A 13,724-nucleotide genomic window follows, 5' to 3' on the forward strand; every position below is an offset into this window, starting at 1 on the left:
TGAGATGGACATTGTCTGGTCCTGTTCATCAGTATTTGCAGGTTGATGCTGAACTGTCCCTCGCTTATGGTCTAGTGGGAAGGAGAAATCTTTGTTTGCTAGTTGTCCCCTCTATGAGCTATAGGATTCCTGTGAGTGGTCTTAGCCTCCTTCTGCCTGCACTTTCCCTTCAGCCAGTACTACTACATTGGTCCTGTGCTTTACTAAACGCTAGAATCTCAGAGTTTCCCTAGTTTCTTGAGTATCTTCTGAGAAAGGGAACTCAAGCCTCTGTCATTGTCCATCTTCCCTCTTCCCTTGCCCAAATCCTAGACTTGGTGGTGGGAAAAGTTGGGGCTGTATACTGTCACCCTGCTTATTTAACTTATATGCAGAGTATATCATGTGAAATGCTGGGCTAGACAAAGTACAGGCTGGAATCAAGATTGCTGGGAGACATAGCAATAACCTCAGATATGCAGATGACATCACCCTTAAAGCAAAAAGTGAAGAGGAGCTAAAGAGCCTCTTGATGAAAGTGAAAGAGGAGAGTAAAAATGCTGGCTTAAAACTAACATTCAAAAAACCAAGATCATGGCCTCCGGTCCCATCACTTCATGGCAAATAGATGGGAAAACAGTGGAAACAGTGACAGACTTTATATTTGTGGGCTCCAAAATCACTGCAGATGTTGACTACAGCCATGAAATTAAAAGATGCTTGCTCCTTGGAAGGAAAGTTATGACAAACATAGATAGCATATTTAAAAGCAGAGACATTGCCGACAAAGGTCCATCTAGTCAAAGCTGTGGTTTTCCCAGTCGTCATGTATGGATGTGAGAGTTGGATGATAAAGAAAGCTGAGCACCGAAGAATTGATGCTTTTGAACTGTAATGTTGGAGAAGACTCTTGAGAGTCCCTTGGACTGCAAGGAGATCCAACCAGTCCATCCTAAAGGAGATCAGCCCTGAATATTCACTGGAAGGACTGATGCTGAAGCTGAAGCTCCAGTACTTTGGCCAGCTGATGTGAAGCACTGACTCATTTGAAAAGACCCTGATGCTGAGAAAGATTGAAGGTGAGAGGAGAAGGGGACGACAGAGGATAAGGTGGTTGGATGGAATCACCGACTCAATGGACATGAGTTTCAGCAAGCTCCGGGAGTTGGTGATGGACCAGGAGGCCTGGCATGCTGCAGTCCGTGGGGTTGCAAAGAGTTGGACATAACCGAGCGACTGAACTGAACTGAAAGTCAGAACACAGGACTCCTGTAGAGACCCAGAGTCCATATTCTTTTCTTGCATTCTCTGCATTGTCAGACCTGATTTCCAAAGAGAGTCATAAATATTGCCTCTAAATGATAATATGATTGCACAAAGATATTATTTACAGCATATGTGTATGTCCTCAGCTCTTTACTTAGCTACTTTTGAAGTTGTATAGGTCAAGTCCTAACCACTCAAAAGTTTTAAATGTTGACATTTCTTTGTTTTTAACTGCCTCAACTTTCACCTAATGGGATAATGGGTCATATGTGAACAGGAAGTGTGGAAAAATGAAATCAAATCAAATTAACCAGAAAACACAAAGTTAGTGATTATAACAAAACTGGAAGAATGCATAGAATTGAAACGTAACTACTAATTCAAATCCATGAGCCAAAAATTTCAGTTGTCAAGGCTAAGAACATAATCCAAACACTAGACAGGTGTTAATCTGTCTTTTAAAATCCATGAATCTAGAGAGATTTAAACAGGAATGAATTAAAAATGAGGTATAGTAATCAGTAGCAATGAGAGATGCCCAGAAGATGGCCTAGAATAATTTTAAAGTTCTTTATAAAGGCAGTGACTTCTTGCCTTAGACTTATGTTCAGGTCCTGGGGATCATGGATGAGAGGCAAGTTCTTTTTTTTTTTTTTTAACATAGACCTGTTTTTCTCCCCAATTTTACTGAGTTGTAATTTGACATACAGCACTGTATGTGTGTAAGATGTACAACACAGAGATTTGACTTCATGAAATGATTATCATAATAAGTTTAGTGAATAGCCATCGTCTCAAATAGATAAACAATACAAGAAAAAGAAAAAAAATGTATTTCTCTTGATGAGGGGCAAGTTTTGAGTGGTTAGAGGCAGAAGGTGGATAGATATTCCAGCTACTGTATTAGCCTACAAATGTCCAGTGGAGCTGACTTGGATCCAGATATGATCTATAACTGCCTGAAAGGGTTTCCTTCTTTTAAACTCAGAACTTTATAATGACAGTACAATGGACCGAGAATGACAAACCACACTGAAGAATGTACTACATACAGTTTGCATTGATTATAAACTGTGACCCAGTGGTTATGAAAATGGACCTTACTGTTCAAAATGGCTTGGCCTAGAGTCTTGGTTTTATTACTTACAAACTTCTTCATCTTAAGGAAATTACTTTGCTCTTTGAATTTCTGTTTCTTTATTTGCAAAAATGGTAATAGTAATAGTAGCTGCCTAATGGAGCTGTTGTCAGGATTCAAAGTTCAAATGAATGAGTTCATTTAAAATGCTTTTGTAAGTCTTCAATAAAATTTAGCTATATTTTTATTATATATGATCCTTATCATTGTGTGATATGTATTCACAGCATTAGCTTCCAACCCTTCTCACTAGAATGGCAAAATTCTCATAGAGATTTCATTAGGAGAACTCTGTTGATTTTTTCTCTGTCTTCTTTTCTAAGTTAATTCCCCTGATTCTCTGTCAGTCACTGTTTCTCTCCAGTGCTAGTTCTTCCTCCACTCTTGTTTGTGTCCAAATGGTTACCCTGCATTGCTGGGAACATCCCACTCCCCTCCAGCTTACAAAGGATTATCTCAGGTTTCCTGTCGGCACTTGTTTAGATTTCATCCTTTCAGTTGTCCTCAACATTAACTGTACTTCTGCACTTCTCTTCCTACTTAGGGCCGTCTGCGTCGGTGCAGTTGCTGAAACTTACAGAAGTTGGAGCTCATTCATGCAATAGGAGTTACTGAGCTCCTGATATGTGCCAGGCACTGTGCTATGCGCTGCAGCACAGCATTCCTGCCCTCTTGAAGCTTTCAGAATACAATAGGCTCTTATAAAATGCCTCTATAAAATGCCTTCAACCACTGCTCCTTCTTCCGGGGATGTCTGAGCATCCTTGGCCAGCCTCCTTGTTCTGCACATTCTCTGATATGCCCTTAAGATGGGACGGATTTTTTTATTCTGCTTTGGCACTGTGGGAGCAAAGAAATGTCCATTTTCTCGTAGCTGTGCTTTTTTCTGCATGGAACTCATTCATTCCATAATCTGGTGTTGCAGCATTGGTTCTTTGGCTCCAATAGTGCTTAAGACACCTTGCTTTCATCATTTCATATTCACTTTTTTGTGAGGACTCTAGGGGGGATTATGATTTTTTAACTCTGTGTATTGTATTGAAGAACAAGGTATTTACTATAGTATAGGATTTATTGGTAGTTCAATAAACTGGGATTATAGCTCCGATTCTTCAGCTTTTAAGCCATGTATTTTGGGGTAGCACTGTTAATATCACACTCCTGTTTTCTCATCTGTAAAAGAGACTAATAACTCTTACCTTGAATGGTGCTTTAAGAAAAGAGTTGATGCATATATAGTATCTGATACAGTGCCTCAAAGTTATGCTGTAAAAGGAAGGTTATATTGAATTGTACAATATGTTCCATCATCCTGTCATTTGTGTTCTTGATGCTCTAAAACTCTACCAGTATTTATTGACTATTTGCCATGTAATTTCTGGGCATGATTCAGAGATTAAGAGAAAATATCCAGATGGCATTATCCTTTGGGTCAAGGAAAACTGAGGAAGAAAAGAGGGGGGTGGGGGACTAGAAGAGTAAGGGAGATCATAATCAGGGACTTTTTTTTTTTTGCTTATAGGACTTAAAAGCCAAGTCAAGTAGCTTAAAGCAATGTTAGTTTATTATAAGAATTCTGGGATATTGTAAAGCATTCAGTGTAAGAAAATATACTTGTTGCTTTATGAAGAAATGGAAAGATATCCGTAATTAAGAAAGATTTGTTCTCTCTTTTATTCCTGGTCTTATTTTTGCTTTCTCTTGTCACATGGCCTTATGCCTCTGCCTGTTTCTGAATCTGTTATCTTGCTTTCTTCTCTCTGAAATCTGGTTCATTCTGCTTCCTTATTAGCACAGTTATACCCAAATGGCCACCCTTGTTCCAGTACAATGTCTTTCTAGCTCTAGTTGACTCCCACTTACTGGGTTTTTAGCTCTGAGTTCTCAAGTGAGGGGGCCTGATAGGACCAGAACAAGGGTCAGATGTCCACTCTAATCCAATCAGCTCTTGGTTGCAGAGAAATGAGGTTGTGTGATATAAGCAGACTGATGAGGCAGCTCTCAGAAGAGGGAGTGAGCTGGGCAAACGCAAGTGTGTTCATGACGAGCAGTGAGCTGAGTACCCAGGACAGGTTTAATTCAGAGTGTGGTTGCTGAGAAACCATTTGGAAAAACAGCTTATGGCAGAGGTTCCAAACGGTGTGTGTGTGAGAGAGAGGAAAAGAGAGAGAGAATACAGAATTCCCATTATAGAAACCAGTCCTAAATGGGAAAGAAACTAATCTTCCAGATACCAAAAATGGGTGTAAGAACAGTAGGTTATCCTTGGGCTGGATGATGGAAATTGTTTAGACTGTCTAGAAAACTGGAAACCGGAGGAGGACGGTACTTAGAGGAAAAGCCCTCTGAAGGTGTGTGTGTGTGTGAGAGAGAGACAAAGACAGAGGGCAGAGACAGAGGCTCTTAATAATTTCTTAGTGCAGTTTTAACTTATACATGTGCCTAGAGTGGGTTTCCTGAACCTCTAAGGGGCTTAGATCATGCCAGCCCTCCAGCCTTCTCATAATAACACTTTTGTGTGAAATATTGTCTAAATGAGAGTGAGTATGAGAATAAATAATAAAAACAGAAGGAAGTTAGTAGAAATGAAGGAATGATGGGGGAAGGGGAGATGGAGAGAGAGAAAGAAAGGGGGAAGAGAGGAGGAGACAGGAGGGAAGCTGGGAGAAATTGTTTGGTACTTTAATCTTAGACGACACTAAGTACTGGAAAACTGCTTTAGAAACATTAGCCTTTTAAAAACTTACACCCAGAAATTCTCATCCAATAATGGTTAGTTGGTTGAGTCCTTGGACTGAGTGTGCATGTTGTTCAGAAATGGAAGAAAGGTGCTATGAGAGAAGAGTCAGAAGAGAAAAGTTTAGGTCCAGGGCTATAGTTTTCTCCTAGAAAAATGTTGCTCCTTTTTTTTTTTTCTTAAAGTTTTGGTTAAACGTTAACACTGTGTTGAAACTCTAACAATAGATGAATTTGGGGTCAAACTCTAAAGTGCCTGTTCCCAAGCACAATTTAAAAACATATATATTCTCAAGAAGGTGTTAGCAGTGATTATTCCTGGGGAGTAGGATTGAACTGGAGAAGGCAATGGCACCCCACTCCAGTACTCTTGCCTGGAAAATCCCATGGGCGGAGGAGCCTGGTGGGCTGCAGTCCATGGGATCGCTAAGAGTCGGACACGACTGAGCGACTTCACTTTCACTTTTCTCTTTCATGCATTGGAGAAGGAAATGGCAACCCACTCCAGTGTTCTTGCCTGGAGAATCCCAGGGATGGGGGAGCCTGGTGGGCTGCCGTCTATGGGGTCGCACAGAGTCGGATGTGACTGAAGCGACTTAGCAGCAGCAGCAGCAGCGGCAGGATTGAACTTGAGGAGGAGATAGGAAGAGGGATGTCAGTTTTTATTTTTTACTCCTCTGTAATGTCTGACTTCAAAAAATAATTTAAAGTTTTATTATAGCTAGAAGAAAACAAAAAATATTATCTATGTTAAAAACTCCATCAGTTCAGTTCTGTTCAGTCGCTCAGTCCTGTCCGACTCTGCGACCCCATGAATCGCAGCACGCCAGGCCTCCCTGTCCATCACCAACTCCCGGAATTCACTCAGACTCACGTCCATCGAGTCAGTGATGCCATCCAGCCATCTCATCCTCGGTCGTCCCCTTCTCCTCCTGCCCCCAATCCCTCCCAGCATGGAAACACATTAATTGGAACAGCTGTTTATTTCCAACTTCATTGGGGTATTAGGTTTTTGTATAAGTGGGTTTTGTTGTTCCTTTTTAAATTGCTGAAGTTTATCCTTCTTCAGTAGCAACACTTGTTATTTTGAATGAAAATCAAAGTTACATCCTGCCCCCTTGCCTTAAAAAAGAATATTTGATGATACAGGGATATGATGATTAGGGCAGAAATTCAGACAAAAGTTTACAAAGTTCAGTAACTTGAATTCTAAGTGAATTTCTGATTTAAAATAGAAAGACAGCCCAATGCACAGTTGGAATGTAAGTTGTTCTTCTAAGAGTACAGTATGTGGTTCTAGGATTCTAAAATAAGGACATGCAAAACAAAGAAAAAAATCTGTTAAGTAATAATAACTTCTAAAGCCAACTGTTCTTAAGTATTTTAATATTAAACTGAGAAAAAGTTGAAGCTATTTATTATTATAATCGTGGCACTGTTATTTAAAATGGAAACCGAATCAAACCCAACATGTTGCCTAGCAACCGCGAGAAACAAACATTTTACTTTGTTTCTTAAGTAACCGACATTAAAATGCTACCAAAGATTCCTAAAAATACCTGCCTCTGAGTTCAGTTCTCGGTTAATCTTTTTAGTTCTCAAACACACTTTTTTTCCCATTAGACCATGTGACATTAAAATTCCTAAGCTGCAATTTAGTAGTTATACCAGTAATTTATCAACTTCTTTTCTTTTTAGATCTTCAAATAATTTTAAATTGCTTTCAGTGTTAGTGCTCTAAGATAACAAATCAAATATCTACAAACATGGATTACTTAGGAAAACTTTTTTTTTGGCTTAGAACTTAATGGTAAGGGAGATGGCATCCAGCTGAAAAGTTTTGGTGCTTGAGATGTGTGTTGAACAAAATAGTTTGCAGTTGTTTTTTACAAATGAATTTCCACTAACTGAATCCTCCTTCTACAGACACATGTTTCATGCAGGAGGGGGTAGTTGCTCCATCACTTGTGCTGAGCTATCAGAGCAGGATTATAAGATGTTATGTCTTTGAGATCAGGGCCTTGTCTAAATAGGAAATCTAGAAATCACCTAAACAAAGAGACAGCTCTGTGACTTAGAGGAGAGTGAGTTTATACTTCTGCTATGAGAAATATCTGCAAGTCATTGCATTTTGAAAATATATTTTAAAAATATTGAATATTTAACAAGTTATCTTTTGTCTCATTTGCTTAGAGATAAATGAAGATAAATCAGGTGGAGAACACATAACATGTTTAGAAAGATAACTACTGTTTAAATTTGGATAAAGAAAAATAATTTATTAAGTTTATTTATTATGTGATGAACACTCGATGAATACCCTATATTTAATCCTCATATCTACACTTGAAGTAGGTAGCTAGTTACTCATTTTAAATATGTAGAATGAATGGATAGGAAATTTAGGTATTTTGCCCAAGGCCACACATGAAAAGTGGCAGAACCAGTTTCATACCTAAGCCTGTCTTGGTTCCAAAGGTCTAGTTCATGACCATGAGGGCACATTTAAGTCCTCTTTTATTGTTCAGTATTAGCCAATTTGTCTATACGAGTAGGTTTGCATTCTGTTTTGAAATTTTTTTAAGATTGTCAGATAGTCAACAGATTAATAAATTACTGAAAACTAGACCATTTTTTTTGCTTTATTTAATTGAGTTAAAGCTTTACTCAGTAAATCTTATAATAAAGCAAAGAGTTCTTATGTGTATGGGCTATATACCAGCTTACCTTAATTTCCTGCTGTGTTTTATATAATTTGATTTTCCTAGAACTTAGCTCAGAGCCTTAAATATAAGTGCCCAGTGAAAAACTGTTGAACAAGAGAATCTAGTTTATATTTAGATCTCAAGTGTGATTTTTTTTTTATAGCTGTTGTCTTGTGTGTGTTGACTATGGCAAACTATGAATTACAATAATAGTAACACATCTGTTTTGCTTGGTAGGTGTAAGACGATGTTAAGTGCTACAAATATGTTAACTCATCTAATCTTTGCAATAATCTTATGAGATTACTAGTACCCTATTTTACAGATGAGTAAACTGAGGCAGAGAGCAATTAAGAAATTTGCCAACATCGTATAGCTTGTCAGTAGTGAAATCAGGCTTTGGACTCAGGTTGTCTGGCTCCAGAGACTTATGGTCTCAATAGCAGTAAGAGAAAAATTGAGTAGTACCAGCTTAACTGTAATCAAAGGTATGGTTTTTCCAGTAGTCATGTACAGATGTGAAGTTGGACCATAAAGAAGGCTGAATGCTGAAGAATTGATACTTTCAAATTGTGGTGCTGGAGAAGACTCTTGAGATTCCCAGAGAGGACTGCAAGATCAAACTGGTTAATCACAAAGAAAATCAACCCTGAATATTCATTGGAAGGACTGATGCTGAAACTCCAATACTTGGGCCACCTGATGTGAAGAGCCACCTCATTGGAAAAGACCCTGATGCTGGGAAAGATTCAAGGCCAAATGAGAAGGGGGTGGCAGAGGATGAGATGGTTAGATAGCAGCACTGACTCAATGGATGAATTTGAGCAATCTCTGAGAGAGAGTGGAGAACAGAGGAGCCTGGTATCCTGCAGTCCCTGGGGTCACAGATTAGACATGACTTCGCAACTGAACCACAAAGCTTACCTGGAGAACATCAAATTGCTTTTTCCTTCTTTTTCCCTTCATCTACCCTCATATTGTGCCACAACTCATCCACTTCTTTCACTCTCACCCCACTCCTTTTGGTCACTCCCCCAAATTACACTTAGGATGGACAAATAATTTATCATTATAGACAAGAATATTCTTGAGAGTACAGTTCAATTCAGTTCAGTTGCTCAGTCCTGTCCAACTCTTTGTGACCCTATGGACTACATCACACCAGGCCTCCCTGTCCATCACCAACTCCTGGAGTTCACTCAAACTCATGATCATTAAATGGGTGATGCCATCCAACCATCTCATCCCCTGTCATCCCCTTCTCCTGCCTTCAGTCTTTCCCAACATCAGGGTCTTTTCCAATGAGTCATTTCTTTGCATCAGATGGCCAAAGTTTTGGAGCTTCAGCTTTAGCATCAGTGCTTCCAATGAATATTCAGGACTGATTTCTTTTAGGATGGACTGGTTGGATCTCCTTGCAGTCCAAGGGACTCTCAAGAGTCTTCTCCAATACCACAGTTCAAAAGCATCAATACTTTGGCGCTCAGCTTTCTTTATAGTCCAACTCTCACATCTATACTTGACTGCTGGAAAAACCATAGCTATGACTCGGTTCAGTTCAGTCACTCAGTCGTGTCCGACTCTTTGTGACCCCATGAATCACAGCACGCCAGGCCTCCCTGTCCATCACCAACTCCCGGAGTTCACTCAGACTCACATCCATCGAGTCAGTCATGCCATCCAGCCATCTCGTCCTCAGTCGTCCCCTTCTCCTCCTGCCCCCAATCCCTCCCAGCATCAGAGTCTTTTCCAATGAGTCAGCTTGTCACATGAGGTGGCCAAAGTACTGGAGCTTCAGCTTTAGCATCATTCCTTCCAAAGAACACCCGGACTGATCTCCTTCAGAATGGACTGGTTGGATCTCCTTGCAGTCCAAGGGACTCTCGAGAGTCTTCTCCAACACCACAGTTCAAAAGCATCAATTCTTCGGCGCTCAGCCTTCTTCACAGTCCAACTCTCACATCCATACATGACCACGGGAAAAACCATAGCCTTGACTAGACGGACCTTAGTTGGCAAAGTAATGTTTCTGCTTTTCAATATGCTATCTAGGTTGGTCATAACTTTCCTTCCAAGGAGTAAGCGTCTTTTAATTTCATGGCTGCAGTCACCATCTGCAGTGATTTTGGAGCCCCCCAAAATAACATCTGACACTGTTTCACTGTTTCCCCATCTATTTCCCATGAAGTGATGGGACCAGATGCCATGATCTTTATTTTTAGATGGACCTCTGTTGGCAAAGTAATGTCTTTGCTTTTTAATATGTTGTCTAGGTTGGTCATAACTTTTCTTTCGAGGGGCAAGCATCTTTTAATTTCATGGCTGCAGTTGCCATCTGCAGTGATTTTGGAGCCCCCAAATATAAAGTCTGTCACTGCTTTCATTATTTCCCCATCTATTTGCCATGAACTGATGTGACCAGATGCCATGATCTTAGTTTTCTAAATGTTCAGATATAAGCCAATTTTTTCACTCTACTCTTTCACTTTCATCAAGAGGCTCTTTAGTTCTTCTTTGCTTTCTGCCTATAAGGGTGGTGTCATCTGCATATCTGAGGTTATTGATATTTCTCCTGGCAATCTTAATTCCAGTTTATGCTTCACCCAGTCCAGCATTTCTCATGAGGTACCCTGTATATAAGTTAAATAAGCAGGGTGACAATATACAGCCTTGACTTAATCCTTTCCCAATTTGAAACCAGTCTGTTGTTCCAAGTCCGGTTCTTACTGTTGCTTCTTGACCTCCATACAGATTTCTCAGGAGGCAGGTAAGGTGGTCTGATATTTCCATCTCTTTAAGAATTTCCCACAGTTTCTGGTGATCCACACAGTCAAAGGCTTTGGCATATTCAATAAAGCAGAAATAGATGTTTTTCTGGAACTCACTTGCTTTTTTGATGTTCCGGCAGATGTTGGCAATTTGATCTCTGGTTCCTCTACTTTTTCTAAATCCATCTTGAATATCTGTAAGTTCACGGTTCATGTACTATTGAAGCTTGGAGAATTTTGAGGATTACTTTACTAGCATGTGAGCTGAGTGCAGTTGTGTGGTAGTTTGAGCATTCTTTGCCATTGCCTTTCTTTGGAATTGGAATGAAACCTGAAATTTTCTGGTCCTGTAGCCACATCCGAGTTTCCCAAATTTGCTGGCGTATTGAGTGCAGCACTTTCACAGCATCATCTTTCAGGATTTGAAATAGCTCAGCTGGAATTCCATCACCTCCACTAGCTTTGATTGTAGTGGAGGCCTACTTGACTTGGCATTCCAGGATTTCTGACTCTGGGTGAGTGATCACACCATCACGATTATCTGGGTCGTGAAGATTTTTTTTGTATAGTTCTGTGTATTCTTGCAACCTCTTTTTAATATCTTCTGCTTCTGTTAGGTCCATACCATTTCTGTCCTTTACTGAGCCCATCTTTGCATGAAAAGTTCTCTCGATAGCTCTGTTTCTTGAAGAGATCTCTAGTCTTTCCCATTTTATTGTTTTCCTCTGTTTCTTTGCACTGATCACTGAGGAAGGCTTTCTTATCCCTCCTTGCTGTTCTTCAGAACTCTGCATTCAAATGGGTATCTTTCCTTTTCTCCTTTGTCTTTGCTTCTCTTCTTTTCATAGCTGTTTGTAAGGCATCCTCAGACAACCATTTAGCCTTTTTGCATTTCTTTTTCTTGGGGATGGTCTTCATCACTGCCTCCTGTACAGCATATGGACTTACATCCATGGTTCTTCAGGCACTGTCTATCAGATCTAATCCCTTGAATCTATTTGTCGCTTCTATTCTATAGTCGTAAGGGATTTGATTTAGGGCATACCTGAATGGTCTTGTAGTTTTTCCTACTTTCTTCAATTTAAGTCTGAATTTGGCAATAAGGCATTCAGGATCTGAGCCACAGTCAGCCCCCATTCTTATTTTTGCTGACTCTATAGAGCTTCTCCATCTTTGGCAGCAAAGAATATAATCAATCTGATTTTCGTGTTGGCAAGTCTTCTCTTGTGTTGTTGGAAGAGGGTGTTTGCTATGACCAGTGCATTCTCTTGGCAAAACTCTATTAGCTTTTGCCCTGCTTCATTCTGTACTCCAAGGCCAAATTTGCCTGTTACTCCAGGTGTTTCTTGACTTCCTACTTTTGCATTCCAGTCCCCTATAATGAAAAGGACATCTTTTTTGGGTGTTAGTTCTAAAAGGTCTTGTAGGTCTTCATAGAACTATTCAACTCCAGCTTCTTCAGCATTACTGGTCGGGGCATAGACTTGGATTACCATGATATTGAATGGTTTGCCTTGGAAATGAACAGCGATCATTCTGTCGTTTTTGAGATTGCATCCAAGTATTGCATTTTGGACTCTTTTGTTGACCATGATGGCTACTCCATTTCTTCTAAGGGATTCCTGACCGCAGTAGTTAAATTTGAGTTAAGTTCACCCATTCCAGTCCATTTTAGTTCGCTGATTCCTAAAATGTGGATATTCACTCTTGCCATCTCCTGTTTGACCACTTCCAATTTACCTTGATTCTTTGACCTAACATTCCAGGTTCCTATGCAGTATTGCTCTTTACAGCATCAGACTTTACTTCCATCACCAGTCAGATCCACAACTGGGTGTTGCTTTTGCTTTGGCTCCATCTCTTCATTCTTTGTGGAGTTAGTTCTCCACTGATCTCCAGTAGTATATTGGACACCTACCAACCTGGGGAGTTCATCTTCAGTGTCCTTTTTGTCTTTTCATACTGTTCATGGGGTTCTCAAGGCAAGAATACCGAAGTGGTTTGCCATTCCCTTCTCCAGTGGACCATGCTTTGTCAGAACTCTCCACCATGACCCGTTCGTCTTGGGTGGCCCTACATGGCATGGCTCATAGTTTCACTGAGTTAGACAGGGCTAGCACCCCACTCCAGTACTCTTGCCTGGAAAATCCCAGGGATAGAGGAGCCTGGTGGGCTGCAGTCCATGGGGTCACAAAGATTCGGACATGACTGAGTGACTTCACTTTCACTTTTCACTTTCATGCATTGGAGAAGGAAATGGCAACCCACTCCAGTGTTCTTGCCTGGAGAATCCCAGGGATGGGGGAGCCTAGTGGGCTGCCGTTTGTCTATGGGGTCGCACAGAGTCGGACATGACTGAAGTGACTTAGCAGCAACGCTGGAGCAGTGGTTGTGCTGTACTGGAGCAACTGTGAGGAGATACCCCATGTCCAACAGCAGAGAAGCCCCAGCAAAATGGTAGGAGGGTGTTTAGAATCAAATGCCATATGCGCCAGAGATGCTCAGAGAGCTCAAACATACCTTGTGCATACCAAAACCCAGAGACCCCACAGAGACTAAGACAGAACTGTGTTTGGGTGTCTCCTGAGGAGGTATGAGTCAGCAGTGGACTGCTGTGGGGCAGGGGCTCTGGGTGCAGCAGGCCTGGGTATGGCATAAGCCCTCTTGGCGGAGGTCGCCATTAACCCCACCATAGAGCCGCCAGAACTTACACAGGACTGGGGAAACAGACTCTTGGAGGGCACAAACAGAATCTTGTGCACCAGGACCCAGGAGAAAGGAGTAATGACCCCACAAAAGACTGACCCAGACTTGCCCAGGAGTGTCCAGAGTCTCTGGTGGAGGGGTGGGTTGATGGTGGCCTGCTGCAGGGTCGGGGGCACTGAGTGTAGCAGTGCCTGCAGTGGGACCTTTGGAAGGAGGTCGCCATTATCTTCATTACCATAGTTTGGCCTCAGGTCAAACAACAGGGAGGGAACACAGCCCCACCCATCAAACAGAAAATTGGATTAAAGATTTACTGAGCAAGGCCCTGCCCATCAGAACAAGACCCAGTTTCCCCCTCAGTCAGTCTCTCCCATCAGGAAGCTTCCATAAGCCTCTTATCCTTCTTTGAGAATAAAAGGTGGTCCT

The sequence above is a fragment of the Budorcas taxicolor genome, chromosome 5 (assembly GCF_023091745.1).
Source record: "Budorcas taxicolor isolate Tak-1 chromosome 5, Takin1.1, whole genome shotgun sequence".
NCBI classification, from domain to species: domain Eukaryota; kingdom Metazoa; phylum Chordata; class Mammalia; order Artiodactyla; family Bovidae; genus Budorcas; species Budorcas taxicolor.